General features: G+C 39.1%; 1 protein-coding gene across 10 annotated transcripts in view; it reads left to right on the top strand.

Annotated features, from left to right (window-relative positions):
- Nucleotides 1-17500, top strand: part of LOC115211129 (membrane-associated guanylate kinase, WW and PDZ domain-containing protein 1) — a 777470-nt gene that overhangs the window by 244118 nt on the left and 515852 nt on the right. The window lies entirely within an intron of this gene.

Raw genomic sequence — 17500 nt, 5'->3', positions numbered from 1 at the left:
TCGCTTGCTTTCTTACAAAAAGTCTAATAATAAACTTAGACTTTTGGGGTGGGGGGCAACCAGATTGAACAATCTTAAGTGTAACTGCCTGAAACTGTAAGGACATCTGGTAACTTGACTGATGAAAGAAGGCCATGAATGATCCGTCCTTTTCTTCATGTCCCTCTACTTGTTTTCCTGTTCGCCTTTGTATCATGTCTGGATGTTTTATTGTCCTCTATTGCATTTTTGTTTTATTTTATATATATATACTTGTGATTGTATCTTCTTCAAGTTGGCTCCTCCAGCATGGCCACAGTCTAAGGACTGAAACATGTGAAGGCTAAAAGATAAAAGACATTATTTATTCTTGAACATTTGTGAAAATAGTGTTTGCTATACATCAAAAGTGCCTTTAATAATTATTGAGAATTTATATGGAAATTATTTTGAACAAAAGTATAAAACAAACAAGACCAAAATGTGTGTGGAGTGGAGTGGGGGTTATTTATTGCTTATGTTTGCTTGCTTGTGGAAGAGTATGAAAGATTTTAAAGAGGATTGCTTCAGCAATATTTCATGTTTTTGATTAAGAAAAAAATTAAAATAAGATAGTCTGCTGAATGAGATTTTCTATTTAGTTTCAAGTATTCTGTGGATTAAGATGTCCTGCTCTACCTTAAAATTGCAAGCAAGGGATATATACTCTTTTACTCTTTTCAGTCATTTGACTGAGGCCATGCTGGAGCACCGCCTTTAATCGAGCAACTCGACCCCGGGACTTATTCTTTGTAAGCCCAGTACTTATTCTATCAGTCTCTTTTTGCCGAACCGCTAAGTGACGTGGACGTAAACACACCAGCATCGGTTGTCAAGCAATGCTAGGGGGACAAACACAGACACACAAACACACACACACACACACATACATATATATATATATACATATATACGACAGGCTTCTTTCAGTTTCCGTCTACCAAATCCACTCACAAGGCATTGGTCGGCCCGGAGCTATAGCAGAAGACACTTGCCCAAGATGCCACGCAGTGGGACTGAACCCGGAACCATGTGGTTGGTTAGCAAGCTACTTACCACACAGCCACTCCTGCATATATATAAGATATATAAGACCCCCTTCGGTCATGAGTGACCATGGGTTTGCACCTAGAGAGTTACCCTCTGAAGCACAAGTCTGGGCAAGGTTGTTTTATGGAAGACCAGTAGTCGCCCATGCATACCGGCCTCCCCTCTCCACGCCACCAGTGTTATCCAAGGGAAAGACAAAGGTTGATACAGCTTGGCACCTGTGACGTCGCAACTCATTTCTACAGCTGAGTGAACTGGAGCAACGTGAAATAAAGTGCCTTGCTCAAGACCTTAGTACTTGACTGGAAGTGACTTCGTCGACCCTGAAAGGATAAAGGGTAAAGCATACCTTAGCAACGCTTGAACTCATAATGTAAAGATGGACGAAATGCCACTAAGCCTTTTGTCCAGGGTGCTCATGAATTCTTCTACCCTAAAGGCAATATAAGATTTTAAATGCTAATGATGATAATGGCACAGTGCTTGTGAGGTTAAAGTACAGTTTATTCATGTGATGTACTCTAAGACAGGGGTCTCCAAAGTGGTTGATATTGATCCCTGGAGGTCGATAGGACTATTCAAGGGGTTGGTAAATGTACATCTACTTAATTATTATTATTATTTATTTGTTTTCTTGTATATGCCTGGTGGTGAGATCAATGAGAGGTCAAGTATTTCATGAAAGGGTTGATGGTGTAAAAAGTTTAGGGACCCCTGCTCTAAGACATGATCTTTGCTTAATTGCAAAGTGCCTTAATTTGCTTAATTGCAAAGTACTCTAAGACATGATTTGCATAATTGCATATCTTTGCTTAATTGCAAAGTACCAAAGTACCAATTCTTTCTCTGTGCCTCAAGTGTAAAGGAGGACAACAACACCTCTTACCTTGAGTTGGTGAAGGACTCCCAAGGGGATTCCTCAACCACTGACTAGAACTTGTCATACGACTCAGAGACACTCTTTACCCAACCCACTGGTCTGTAGCTAGAATACTGAAAGAATTACCATTCCGTCCTTACCAACTGCCCAACAAATAAATGAAGAGGACTTTCAAATTGTTCACATTATCATGACACCTCTTCCATTTCCCTTATCTCTTTCGGTGCATCACCCATCCACCTCCCCATTCGCTCCTGGCACCTCACCCACTCTGCCAAAGTGTCAAATGGTTAACAATGAATTTACTTACAGATGTCCAAATCTGTTTTAAAAAAGCAGAAATGCATCACATTCATTTGTGCATGGAAAAATCTATGCCAAGCATCGGTGTATTTTTTGTTAGTATTTTTTCTTTTTTTTTTTCCTTTTAATATATTGGTTTTGTGGTTTGATAGTATTGATTTTTGTAAAGTGAATACAAAGAATAAGTGATTTTTTTTTTCAATTTCTAAAGATTTTTTCTTTTAATATCATATATGTGTGTGTGTGCGCACACGCTTTTTTTCGGATATACGATACATTGACTATATATATATATATATATATATTATATATATATATATATACATACATATTTATATGTAAACTTTTGGAGACTGAATTTTCAGCAGTTATGACACTTCAAAAGTTAAATTGAAAGAAAATAATGATGTGTGTGTCTGTCTCTTTCCATATGTATATATATATATATATATATATATATATAAAACATTATTTTCTTTCAATTTAACTTTTGAAGTGTCATAACTGCTGAAAATTCAGTCTCAAAAAGTTTTATATTAAGATACTGTATTTCTATTTGCATACAAATAAAAAAGATGTATTGAATAGTGTTTTAATTGTATTTTCAGAAAAGTGTATAATATTTGTTTGATCTCAGTGCAAAACTAATAATTTCATTACCACCACCACCACATCATCATCATCATCATCGTCATCATCCATTCTATTTCACATCTGTTATCCATGGGGCGAACCAATATATTCTAACCACCAAATCACATGCTTTTACTACATGTGTATACACAGAAGCAAAAGTACACATGACTCTATTGTTCTTGCTATCAGATTATGTAGTCCTTGAGCAAGACACTTTACTTCACGTTGCTCCAGTCCACTCAGCTGGCAAAAATGTGTTGCACCTGTATTTCAAATGACCAGTCTTGTCACATTCTGTGTCATGCTGAATACCCCTGAAAATTATGTTAAGTGCATGCATATCTGTGGAGTACTCGGCCTCATGTTAATTTCACAAGCAGGCTGTTCCATTGATCAAATCAACTGGAACACGTGTCATCGTCAGTGATGGAGAGCCTGGCCATTACACAGCCATGGTGTTAGATGGACAGATCCTCACAGCATCTTACAACTTATTTGTTGTACTCCTTTGCCTTACTCTGGTAGAGAGAACTGCTGATTTTTGTAACTTGCAAAGTCTATGTCCCCTCCATTGAATCTGTTTTTAGGGTGTTAAGTTTTTCAGTGGGATGACCAATCCTTCTACCACATGGACTGTGTGAAAATATGACCGGACTGCTGCCAGAGTTTTCTTAGCAGTATTATAGGCCCTTAGGCTCTATATATTTATTGACTACAAACCACAGCATAAATAGATTTAGGGGGTGAATTCTGGAGTATCTGATACATCTATCAAACCCAACCTGTGTTAAACTAATGGTTAAGAGTACAAGGTGTACTTAATGCTCCCACATAAAAGTTCTGTCTATTTTTATAAATCTCCAATTAAAACACCATTCAATATCATTTTTCTTTTATATATTTCTGTTGAAATAAAAAAAAAAACCATGTCTTAATATAAACCTTTTTGGAACTGAATTTTTATCAGTTATGACACGTGAAAAGTCAATTTGAAAAACTGCTGGAATATAATAAAAATGACTATGTTTAGAATTTAAACAAATCACTTATTGTATTCAGTTTACAAAAATCGATATGAAGGACGAAGGAAATATTTAACTAGAAACAAGACAATGTGTGTGTCTGTGTACACACACACACACACACACATAGATGTATGTAAAAGATCCTACAACTGAACAGTATATATATTTTCAAACCCTTTTATTTCTATTCTATTCTTTCCTCTTCTTTCCACTCGTTTGCATTGCCTGAAACTTGTCTCAGTTTTTAGACATTAAATTAAGAAATATTTTTCTCCTTGGTTAAGACACTGTTTTATCGTCTCACATAACTTGTTCATCATCATCATCGTTGTTTAACGTCTGGTTTCCATGCTAGCATGGGTTGGATGGTTCGACTGGGGTCTGGGAAGCCAGGAGGCTGCACCAGGCTCCAGTCTGATCTGGCAGTGTTTCTACAGCTGGATGCCCTTCCTAACACCAACCACTCTGTGAGTGTAGTGGGTGCTTTTTACATGCCACTGGCACAGGGGTCAGGGGATACTGGCAACGGCCATGATCAGTTGATGCTAGCATCGGCCACATTCAGATGGTACTTTTTACGTGCCACCGGCACATGTATCACAACTATAATTTCCATTTGATTTTTATTTTGATGTTGATGTGCCTGACTCAATAGGTCTCCTCAAGCACAGGAGGTCACCCTACGATCCAAGGGTGGATTTCAGTTCGGCATTCTAAGAACAAAATATTTTTTTGTTGTATCTTGTGAGTGTCATTATGCCTGTTGTGAACACACTCATTGACTCTATTTCACCTCTATTTATCAGTTAGCTATTTTACCAATTAAATTATTGATTGTTTCATTAATCATTTGTTCAATCAGTCAGTCTGATAAGTTTGTCAAATTGCTTTCGTTACCAGTTAAAACCTCATCAATTATACCTTCTCAACTCCAGATCTGTTTGAAGCACACTTAGATCAGGCCGTGTCATTGATGAGGTCATGAATGGCAGCAGAAAGACATTGACAAACCAAGCTGATTAATTTGATTAACCCTTTAGCATTTAAGCTGGTCATAAATCGGCCCAGATATTCTGTGTGTTTTACGCTAGAACTGATCAGATCCAAACTCTCACACCTACGCTACAATGCCATTCTAAAAATATACAAACAGCAGCCAGATTCCACACCTTGTCATCATAAAGGAAGACTATAAATTAGTTTATAGTCCTGCCACATCATCCTTTTGCTTATTTCAGATTTAAGACTCTGGCCATGCTGGAGCATAACCTTGAAGAGTATAGTCAATCAAATTGACCAAAGTACTTCCTACCTTCTTATTTCAAGACTGGTACTTATTTTATCAGTTTTTTTGGCCAAACTGCTAAGTTTACAGGTTGTAAACAAATTGACACTGATTGTCAAATGGTGTAAGGACAAGCACACACACACACGTGCATACACACACACACATACACATGCATGCATACACACACAATAGACTTGCATGCAATTTCCAGGTGCCAGATTCACTCACAAAGACATTTGCCCCTGGTGCCATGCAGTGGGATTGAACCTGAAACCACAGGGTTGTTAAAACAAACTTCTTAACCTCACAGCCATGTCTGTTACGTATGCCATTCTTTGATCATAGTTGTAATCAATCAATGGTTGACCTAAGGGTACAAAACTACAATATTATCAACTTGTAGGGCAGCAAGATGTCAGATTCATTAGCACATTGGACAAGATTCTTTGCAGCGTGTTGTCCATCTTCATGTTCTGAGTTCAAATTCACCGAAGATCAACGTTGCCTTTCATCCTCTCAGGGTCAACAAAATAAGCTGAAATTTGTAGAAAAACAAAAGACGAAGACAGGTGTATGGACAACAAGGCAGTGAGCTGGCAGAAATGTTAGCACACCAGGCAAAATGCTTAGCGGTATTGCATCTGTCCTTATGTTCTGAATTCAAATTCCACCAAGGTTGACTTTGCCTTTCATCCTCTCGGGATCGATAAATTAAGTACCAGTTATGCACTGGGGTCGATGTAATAGACTTAATCCCTTTCTCTGTCCTTGTTTGTCTCCTCTATGTGTAGTTCCTTGTGGGCAATAAAGAAATAAAAAAAACTGGCAGGTGTATTAGTTTGACGCTCGGGAAAATGAAAAAGTCTTTTATATTTTGATACTACGCTCTTAACAGAAAGGAATAAGAGAAAATAAACTGGTGTAGGAGTGGCTATGTGGTAAGTAGCTTGCTTACCAACCACATGGTTCCGGGTTCAGTCCCACTGCGTGGCACCTTGGGCAAGTGTTTTCTACCATAACCTCAGGCCAACCAAAGCCTTGTGAGTGGATTTGGTGGAGAGAAACTGAAAGAATCTCATCGTATATGCGTGTGTGTGTGTGTGTGTGTGTGTGTGTGTGTGCTTGTGTGTCTGTGTTTGTCCAACCAACATTGCTTGACAACCAATGTTGGTGTGTTTACGTCCCCCGTAACTTAGAAGTTCAGCAAAAGAGACCGATAGAATAAGTGCTAGGCTTACAAAGAATAAGTCCTAGGGTTGATTTGCTCAACTTCTGGCAGTGTTCCAGCATGGCCACAGTCAAATGATTGAAACAAGTAAAAGAATAAAAGAAAAGAGAGAGAATGAAAAAGAACTTGTAGATTTAGTGGTCAAGCATGGCAATAAAATATGCACCAGTTGAGCACTGGGGTCATTCTAATTGACTTACTCCCCACTGCTTCGCTTTCCCAAAATTGTTGGCCTTGTGCCAAAATTTGAAACCAATATTTAACAACTTATCGATGTCACAGCACTCTTGCTACCAATAAACTATATACCTCTTACCTGTTCATTGTTAAGTGGTCAAAGTTATTGAGGGTTAAGTGTACTTGTCAGAAAGCACAATGCCCAACCAATGACAGACTATAAAACGTCAATTCTCTTTTTGATAGCTGATAGACATTTTAAGGACTCGCTCACCTGTAATTTTTCATTTTTATCATTTTTATCTTTTGCAACACAAATCAAGTTTATTTGGAATGTATTTGATTACAATGGATCCATCTACTTAGTTAGGAACTCTGAGACTCTATTCAATGTCTTTCATTATACTTATGCCAAAGCTGGCTCACACTTAACCATTACACAGAACTGAGAATAATTGTAGATCTGATTTTGACTATATATTTTCTTATATTGGTACAAGATGCAAATATATAAAGTAGATGGTGGCTAACATTATGTGCTGCTGATAACCATTCTTTACAATATTCTTTACATTAGTTAAGCGTAATGGTTACAACTGTGATTTGAAACCCCATTGTACAGCTGCCTTACAGACAGTTTGTTTTTTATTATATTTTTATTTTAAGGTGTCGAGCTGACAGAAACGATAGCACACCAGGCAAAATGCTTACTGATATTTTGTCTGCCGCTATGTTCTGAGCTCAAATTCTGCCGAGGTCGACTTAGCCTTTCATCCTTTCGGGGTCGATAAATTAAGTACCAGATATACACTGGGGTCGATGCAATCGACTTAATCCGTTTGTCTGTCCTTGTTTGTCCCCTCTGTGTTTAGCCCCTTGTGGGTAGTAAAGAAATAGGTATTTTGTCTGTCTTTATGTTCTGAGTCCAAATTCTGACGTGGTCAACTATGCTTTTCATCCTTTCAGAGCTGATAAATTAAGTTGCAGTTATGTACTGGGGTCGATCTAATAGACTGGCCCCACCTCCCCAAAAATTTCAGGCCTTGTGCCTAGAATAGAAAAGATTATATTTTTCTTTTGCTATATGTATTCAAAATAGCAAGTTATTCTGGTAGACATTAGAAGTTTGCTTCCCAACCACATGGTTCCAGGTTCAATCCTGCTGCATGGCACCTTGTGACAAGTGTTGTCTTCTAAAGCCTCAGGCTGGCCAAACCCTTGTGAGTGGTTTGGTAGATAGAAACTTAAAAAAGCCTCTGTGTGTGTGTGCGCGCATGTGTATGTGTGTGTGTGTGTGTGCATGCGTGCGTGTGTGTGTTTGTGTTACACCATCACTCGACAACTGGTGTTGGTGTGTTTACATCCCCAAAACTTAGTGGTTCAGCAAAAAAAGACTGATAGAATAAGTACCAGGTTTTTCACACAAAAAAAACTGGGGTTGATTTGTTTCTTCAAGGTGGTGCCCCAGCATGGTTTCAATCTAATGTTAAAAGATAAATACCTTAAGATATAATAGTATGATAGTACACATACATATATACACACATACTTACTTCAAGATATGTTACTAAACAAGATATGTACCTCAAGGTACATACTGTACCTAAATTCTCCGTCAACCAATGAAAGGTTGTCTCCCGTAGGTGACATCCTTGGAAACTGATTTCAATCTTAACATCAGGTTGACTGATTGTTTGTGGGTGAAATTTAATATGACTGAAAGTGTGCAGTCATGTCACCTGTCATGCATACAAATGAATTTGTATGTTTGTGCATGGGCATGTCATTTGGCCGGATAGCTTGACACGTAACTAAAAATAGAAACTGTGACACTCCCGATTCTCTTGCAATCAGAAATTCCATGAACAAGTGATGCAGGGTCTGTTGGAAACTTGTAGCCAATGACACTGTGATTTACTAATTACAATGCAAAATAAGCAAGAGGAGTCAGAGAGCGTAAACCTCCACCAAGGCAACACCAATGTTCTTTCAACGATTAGCCAGAGATGATTTTTAGAATGAGAATATCTGAAATAAACTCGAGTGCTCTCACAAATGAGAATACTAAAAATGAACCTGACTGCTCTCAAAAATTAAATTAAAAATCAGGAAAAATAATCCAGAATCTTTTTTCCGGTACCGAATCGATCCCAAAATCTAATCAGTTTCTGCCAGTCACAAGGCCAAATATCCCTGAAAGTTTCATCCAAATTCATCCAGCAGTTCTTGAGATATCTTGTCCATGGACAGACAAACAAACAAACACAACTGAAAACAATACCTTCACCTTTGCTAAGGCAGAGGTAATAAATAAATAAATATGTGCCACCAGCACAGGAGCCACTCAGGCAGACCTGGCATCAACCACATTCGGATGATACTTTTTACGTGCCACTGGCATGGGAGACAGTGAAGAGACACTGGCCTATGTAGATTTTTTTCCTCTGGATGTAATATATCTTATTACATAATCCAAAGCAATACTCATCATACAGCTACTACTTGTTTCCAAGTTGTTTCCTGAAATAGTAACAAATTAATTAGGTTTCAAGTGGAATACTTCAGAATCACTTCACTTTGTATTCACTAACATAAACCACTTTGCGGTCTGCTTACTCAGGGGTTGATTTGGGGATAAACAACGACTGATCTGACGTCTGTGGTATCTGCTTCAGACTTAGATGGATTTAACTGATAATGAATAAACATGCCAGTGCCCCCTTACTGGCCCCGATGCTGGTGGCACGTAAAAAGTACTATCCGAATGCACTCGATGCCAGGCCTGCCTGACTGTCTCCTGTGCTGGTGGCACATAAAAAGCACCATCTGAACATGGCTAATGCCAGTGCCCCTTGACTTGCCTCCATGCTGGTGGCACGTAAAAAACACCATCCGGACATGGCCAATGCCAGTGCCCCTTGACTTGCTTCCATGCTGGTGACATGTAAAAAGCACCATCCGAACATGGCCAATGCCAGTGCCCCTTGACTTGCCTCCATGCTGGTGGCACATGAAAATCACCATCTAAACATGGCCAATGCCAGTGCCCCTTGACTTGCCTCCATGCTGGTAGCACATAAAAAGCACCGTCCGAACATGGCCAATGCCAGTGCCCCTTGACTTGCCTCCATGCTGGTGGCACATAAAAAGCACCGTCCGAACATGGCCAATGCCAGTGCCCCTTGACTTGCCTCCATGCTGGTAGCACATAAAAAGCACCGTCCGAACATGGCCAATGCCAGTGCCCCTTGACTTGCCTCCATGCTGGTAGCACATAAAAAGCACCGTCCGAACATGGCCAATGCCAGTGCCCCTTGACTTGCCTCCATGCTGGTGGCACATGAAAATCACCATCCAAACATGGCCAATGCCAGTGCCCCTTGACTTGCCTCCATGCTGGTGGCACATAAAAAGCACCATCCGAACATGTCCAATGCCAGTGCCCCTTGACTTAGTTAGTTAGTTAGTTAGTTAATTTGGCTCAAAAGCAAATAGCAAGGCCATGTAGGGGGACATGGAGTTAAGTACAGGGTGGTGTTCATGTAAAGAGTTCAGGCCACTTGAGGTCCAGGGAGGCTTTGAACAAAGCGGTCGTCGGCATCTTCACCATCTCGTCTGGCAGCTTGTTCCACGGATCCGCAACCCGGACGGAGAAAGCTCCTCTCCTTCGATTGAGATGAAATCGTCGCAGGTAGAGCTTTTCAGAATGACCCCGCAGCCGACGCTCCGGAGCAGGAGTGAAGAACAGCACTTTCGAGAGGTTACACTTCCCGCTTATGATGTTGTGGGCGAGAATGAGATCACCACGGCGGCGGCGTTTTTCAAGAGAATAAAGGTCGAGCGTCCTCAGCCTTTCTTCGTAGGACAAATTTTTGAGACCATGAACCATGCGGGTAGCCAGCCTCTGGACTCTTTCGAGGTGCTGTATGTCTTTGAGGAGATAAGGAGAAGAGGCTTGAATCCCATACTCCAATATGGGTCTCACCAGCGTGACATAGAGTGGCAGGAATATGGCTGCTGTGAGCATTCCGAATGACCGTCGAATCAAAAACAGAATTCCGCGCGCTTTGTTGGCAGCATGGACGCACTGGGCCGAAGGCGAAAAGGAGGAATCCACCAAGATACCCAGGTCCTTTACCTGATCGGTCCTCTCCAGCAGCAGATGACCCGGCTCGAAATCAAGTTGAGTTGCAGGAGTAGAGCCGACAGGCAGATGACAGCACTTTGACACGTTCAGACACAGGTCCCAATCGTTAGACCACTTCCAAATTTGGTGGAGGCATCGACGAAGATCCTCTATACTACCGCGAGGAGCGACCAGTTTGATATCGTCGGCAAATAGAAGGGTGTGTTGCATGAGGTCGTCGGGCAAGTCATTTATGAAGACTAAGAACAACAAGGGCCCAAGAACCTTGAGGCACGCCACTGCTCGCACTGGAGACGTCGGACCGCGAACCATTAACTTGAACTTGGAAGGAGCGATCTGAGAGGAAGGCACCAACCCATCGTACAATATCCGGATGGAAACTATATGCTTGAAGCTTGACAAGTAGTAGGCGGTGATTTACCGAGTCAAAAGCTTTGGCAAAGTCCAATAAAACGATGTCAACAGCATCACTATCATCGAGGATGCGCGTCACCAATTCTTCCATTACTAGTAAGTTGGTCAAGCATGATCTCTTCGGCACGAAGCCGTGTTGGGAATCAGTGATCGAGGCTGTGTTTAGGAGGTGGAGCATCATACTTTTCTTAAGGATGGTTTCGAACATCTTGCTGATTATTGATGTAAGGGAAACCGGTCGGTAGTTAAGCGGGTCTTCGCGGCTCCCTTTCTTGAAAATTGGGCAAATTATCTCTGTTCTCCAGTCTGCAGGTATAACACCCGTCGCCAATGACATATTGAATAGTCGTGTTAAGGGCTCGCAGATGACCGGAGCCAACGCTTTGATAACCCGTGGGTGTATGCCGTCAGGGCCGTGACCCTTGTTGACATCGAGGCCTTGAATAACACGTTTGACTTGGTCCCGCGTGATAATCAATCGAAGCATTGGAGGTACCGATCTATCAAATGGAGGGGGTTCACGACCATCATCTTGTTTGAAAATAGTTGAAAAAGCCTCGGCAAATAATTGACTCTATGCTGGTGGCATGTAAAAAGCACCATCCGAACATGGCCAATGCCAGTGCCCCTTGACTTGCCTCCATGCCGGTGGCACATAAAAAGCACTATCACAGAAAGGACAGGCTTCCACAGTTTCCATCTACCAAATTCACTCACAAAGCATTGGATAGCCTGAGACACTTGCCCAAGGTGCTGCACAGTGAGTTTGAACCTCCAACCACATGGTTGCAAAGCAAGCTTCTTAACCACACAGCCATCCTTGCACCTATAGGAATGAAAGATATAATAAAATATTTTTGCAATTTCTTCCAAATCACTGCATTTATGTAATAAATAATTAACATTAAGCATATTAATACTTCTCTCTGTATCCTTGTTCATGTCTGGCACCTAGCTGCCATAGGGGCCTATTATTTCTCCACCTCCGAAAATACAGTGAACAACATAAAATCAACAGTAATTATTTTGTATTACTAATTTAATTTCAAATCCTATCTGCCACAATAAAACAGTAATGTTTGTGTAGATGGTGCTTGACTTCCAGACACACTAAGTTGATTATGTTGTGTTTTAAATATTTATTTATTTATTTATTTAATGAGCTATCAGCCAAAGCAACGTTAGATGGCATATTGAAGAAATAACTCGCATCCCCTGATATGTGTTAAAAAGCTAGAGGCTTGTTCTCAATCAAATTCATTAAGAAAAGAAAATTAGGTGATAATATTGCTTTAAAGTATGAGAGAAGAGCAGCAGATGGGGTGGGGTACAGAAAGACACAGACACAAACTAGGGAAGAGAAGCAATGAATAGTTCTATCATAAGTCAAAGATAGCAAAAGACAAAAAAGTAAATTAATGTTTTGGTAATTAAATTCTCCAAGTCATAAGCTAAGAATTCCTGAGGAGATATTTTTTTGGTGAATCTTCTACTTTTAAGAATTCCCCTTCAAATGACTCAAGATTATAGCTAAGTTTATGTTTGGTAAACAGAAGTGAAGTGGTGACTGTCGAGTGTTTCACTTTAAATCTAATTAATTTGTTGCTGTTTCTATAGATATATATTACTGTTAAATAACTACATTTTGTATACAAATAGATGTATATGGATGTGTATATGTATCATTACACACATACACACACACACACGTGTATGTGTGTACACATATATATATATATGTGTGTATGTGTGTGTGATATATACTTAATAGCAAATCAGTTTATTGAGAAACCACACACTTATGTATAAATAAACTTATCTGTGGACCGAGTTTCTATTATATACCCTGTCACCTGGACAAAGTTTCTAATATACACTTAGGCACACAATTTAAATAATAATAATAATGAAATTATTGTATACAGTGCTCAGGTGCACCACAACGTGTCAAAAGTGTATATAAAGCATATGCAGTAATGTACAAATGTCTGGAAAGTGAACAGTGTTTGAGTCAGATACATGCTTGAGTGTGTATGGAGGGGAGAAAATCAGGTGTAGTGTTGGCGAATCTCAGGAAGCATGGCAGTTTTGAAGGATGCAGTGCTCCGACAACTAACAACTGATGCCGGCAGATTGTTCCATGCTTCAGCAACTCTTAGCATGAAAAAAATGTTTCCTAAAGTCATGGGAGCTGTGCTGTTTTCTGACTTTGTAAGCATGTCCACGGATGTGAGGGCAGTTGCTATGGCATTGAAGTAGATCTGGCCATCCCTGTTTACGGGGACAAAACCTGGATTTAAAACACTGGATGATGATGATGAGGAGGAGGAGTATTTTGCGTAGTAGCATTTCATGTCTTTACATTCTGGGTTCAAATTCTGTTGAGGTGAACTTTACCTTTTGTCTTTAAGTCCAGAAATAAAGCAATGTAAGCTATATTAAACTCAAGCTTCAGCTTGTGTGCACCTAAGCAATGTCTAACTTTATAACACCACTTGAAGTCCTTTTAGGCTTCTTACAACCCATTAACGTCACTATTAACCTTTCTGCCCTTCTTTACGGTGCTTCCATGAATTTTAATTTTATATTTACTGTGTCTTCTGCATGTATTTTTGGCTATTATTGCCGTAGTTCTTTACTTGCAGTACAGCTGCTTTAAATTGTTTATTTTACCTTTTTTTTTCCTTTTTGCTAGAAAGTTGCGGTGCATCTGTGCACTGTATGCAATACACACGTTAGAATTTTTATTGTTACAAATGGGGTGAGGTAGTATGGGCGTGTGTTGAGGAGGGTAATTGCATTTGAGGTAAATGGTGCACAAAAGCGAGGTAGACCGAGGAAAAGGCGGAGAGGGAGATTGGGTGGGTTGGTTTGATTGGAAGATTGGGAGGATCTGTGTTTGTCACCCCCACCATCACTTGATAACTATGTTTTTATATGTATGTATATATATATATGTGTGTGTGTGTGTGTGTGTGTATAATAGAGAGAGCGAAGGAAACAGAAGTGAGAGAAAGAGAGAGCAACACTATCTTGCATAACTAATATATATATAACAATCCTTTCTAACGATCTCTCTCTCTCTCTCCCTCTATATATATATATATATCATCATCATCATCGTTTAACATCCGCTTTCCATGCTAGCATGGGTTGGACGGTTCAATTGAGGTCTGGGAAGCCAGGAGGCTGCACCAGGCCCAGTCTGATCTGGCAGTGTTTCTACAGCTGGATGCCCTTCCTAACGCCAGGATATATATATATATTATATATATATATATATATATATATATATGCAGGCGCAGGAGTGGCTGTGTGGTAAGAAGCTTGTTTCCCAACCGCTGGTTCTGGGCTCAGTCCCACTGTGTGGCATCTCCGGCAAGTGTCTTCTACTATAGCCTCGGGCCAGCCAAAGCCTTGTGAGTGGATTTGATAGACGGAAACTGAAAGAAGCCTGTCGTATATGTGTGTGTGTGTGTGTGTGTATAATAGAGAGAGCGAAGGAAACAGAAGTGAGAGAAAGAGAGAGCAACACTATCTTGCATAACTAATATATATATAACAATCCTTTCTAACGATCTCTCTCTCTCTCTCCCTCTATATATATATATATATCATCATCATCATCGTTTAACATCCGCTTTCCATGCTAGCATGGGTTGGACGGTTCAATTGAGGTCTGGGAAGCCAGGAGGCTGCACCAGGCCCAGTCTGATCTGGCAGTGTTTCTACAGCTGGATGCCCTTCCTAACGCCAGGATATATATATATATATATATATATATATATATATATATATATATGCAGGCGCAGGAGTGGCTGTGTGGTAAGAAGCTTGTTTCCCAACCGCTGGTTCTGGGCTCAGTCCCACTGTGTGGCATCTCCGGCAAGTGTCTTCTACTATAGCCTCGGGCCAGCCAAAGCCTTGTGAGTGGATTTGATAGACGGAAACTGAAAGAAGCCTGTCGTATATGTGTGTGTGTGTGTGTGTGTGTGTGTGTGTGTGTTTAGGGAACAGTTTTATGGTCTCCTTGTCTTGATGCTGCCTGGTTGTTGCAAATAAGTGTCTTCATCATTCAAGCAGTGTTCTTCACCTTCAGTCTTCCATGAAAATCATTTCTGGTCATGGAAGAAGTATTACATTGCTTGGAAACAAGTGAGGGATGACAATAGGAAGGGTGTCCAGTTATAGAAAATCTGCCTTAATGAATTCCATCTAACCCACGCAAGCATGGAAAAGGGACATTAAAGCTATGATGTTGATAATGATGTTGGTTTTGAAAAGAATGCCAATTTACATAATCACAATTTTCCTAATTCTACTCCAAAAGCAGCATCATTGGCCATTATTGATGAATTTCCTTGAAATATTACTGGCCAAATCCTTTATTCCTGTCTGTTTTAATTATGGAGGTCAAAGGTTTGATTTTGTCTTGATCTTTTGATTCCTTGTGTTTACCAAAATCCTTCAATCCATTAAATTTATTTGTTCTCAGTGCCCATTGTCATCATTTTCTCATGCCTCTTCATTCATGTCACTTCTGTTTGGCTCCAAATCAGCCACAAACAAACCGACCTGGAGTTCAATTCTAGCCAATGACTATGCCGGCTTTATTTATGATTTATTTTCTTTTCCATATGGAGTGTATTTAGAATTACATTATCCAGTGGATCCTTCAATTTTGAAGACATCAGAGTGTAATTTAAAGGAGATTTAACTGCTATTTCTAGTGGACTGTGTGACTGCATAGAAGCAATATGTGATAGAATAAGAGAGTAATATCTTTAATTTCTAACATATAACAATTTTCTCATAGCTTATCATTCTTGTTGTTTAGCTCTGGATTAGACATAATCAAGTATAAACTTACCAATGGCTCTGTCACATTTTAAATCATTAGGGTAATATGAAGGCTTGGGGGCCTAGTGGTAAGGGTGTTGTACTTCCAATCGGATAATCATAGTTTTGATTCCTAGACCAGGCGATGCATCGTGTTCTTGAGCAAAACACTTCATTTCACATTGCCCCAATCCACTAAGCTATAAGTGAGTTCCAGCAATAGCTGCGAAGTTAAATCTGCAATGGACTGTCATCCTATCCAGGGTGGTGGGTGATGGGTAGCTGCTGTAATCTCAATCAAAAGCCCTAGGACTCAGCCTGATTTCCATAACAGTTAAGTGACTACATTAAAGTATGTAATTTAAAGGTTTAATGGAGGTTTACCTACTATTTGTAGCATACAGTGTGACTGCATTTAAGATATAATAGAACATAGAAAGTAATATCTTTAATCACCAACCGTATAAAGATTCAAAAATGAACATTCAAAGTTTTAAAAAATAAAGACTATTTTTGTATGAAATTTATATGATCATTAATATTTATGTTCCTTATGTTTAAATTGAATATTTTCACACACTTTTTACAGAAGTCAAATTCCATTTATATAAAGAAGTAATTTTCTGGAAGATATTCCAAAGACTTTTGAATATTATCAATGTCTTAACGGTGCTTTATTATAACCATTCAAAAAATTTGGATTTAAGAATTTCCTTCTATTTCCTCCTATACATGAATACTAAAAGTAAGGTGTTTTCTTCTCAAAGTTGTCTTCACAATTTTTGTACTTTTCCTATGGTTCTTTGATCTAATCTGAAAATGATGATTCTTATTGAATTAACTAAAATTGTTTACCCCAATTCTTTCTATTCCTCTTCTAATTTCCTTAGAGTCTCTTCTCTCTCCTTTTTTTCTCTGGTCCCCAAATTCTCTATATCTATTTCTAAGCAAACTTTCTTGTTCTTTATCTTTTCACTGTTCCTTGCTATTTCATCATCATTTCAAAATTTATTACCTACTTTCACTTTCCTCACACTATTCCTCCTCCTCTCTCTCTCTCTCCTTTATATATATATATATATATCAATGAAATTTCAACTTGTCTGATTTTTACAGTTTTACAATATTGAAATCAACTAGTACTCTCAGGTATTACACAATCATCTGGTTTATGTAGTGACAGCCATGTTCCACAATTGACAACTGTGTGTATGTATGTATATTTATATATATATATATATATGTATATATAATGATAAAATATAAATAATATATAAATATATACATTTATACACACATATATGTACATACCTATATATATATATATATATATATATATATATATATATCATGCATATATGGGTACAGGACATAAAAAAACATGAACAGAATGAAAAACAAGAACATAAAAAACAAAAACATAGAAAACAAACAAGGAAACGAGACAGGCAACACAAAGAACCTTCCCTTCATCAGCTGTCCCCTGCCCCAATCA

The sequence above is a fragment of the Octopus sinensis genome, linkage group LG4 (genome assembly GCF_006345805.1).
Source record: "Octopus sinensis linkage group LG4, ASM634580v1, whole genome shotgun sequence".
Lineage (NCBI taxonomy): Eukaryota > Metazoa > Mollusca > Cephalopoda > Octopoda > Octopodidae > Octopus > Octopus sinensis.
Note: the sequence above shows the minus strand (reverse complement) of the source record. Positions and strands in the feature narration are given on the sequence as shown.